Raw genomic sequence first — 205 nt, 5'->3', positions numbered from 1 at the left:
CCATATAGACCTGCAGGCTGCATACAAGTGATCTCAACAACATTGCCGGGATCACTTGTACAAAACAAGCGGCGGCCTCCCCGCTGTACATTTAGCTCTGCCGGCCCTGTGTGCATTTAATCCAGATACAATAAAGTAACCCTTTCCTCCCTGCACCATAGCTACAGTGACTGGTCAAAGCAATGAAAGCAACATCAGGTTCTTA

The sequence above is a fragment of the Nanorana parkeri genome, unplaced genomic scaffold (genome assembly GCF_000935625.1).
Source record: "Nanorana parkeri isolate BGI_ZX_2015 unplaced genomic scaffold, ASM93562v1 scaffold1798, whole genome shotgun sequence".
NCBI classification, from domain to species: Eukaryota; Metazoa; Chordata; class Amphibia; order Anura; family Dicroglossidae; genus Nanorana; species Nanorana parkeri.
Note: the sequence above shows the minus strand (reverse complement) of the source record.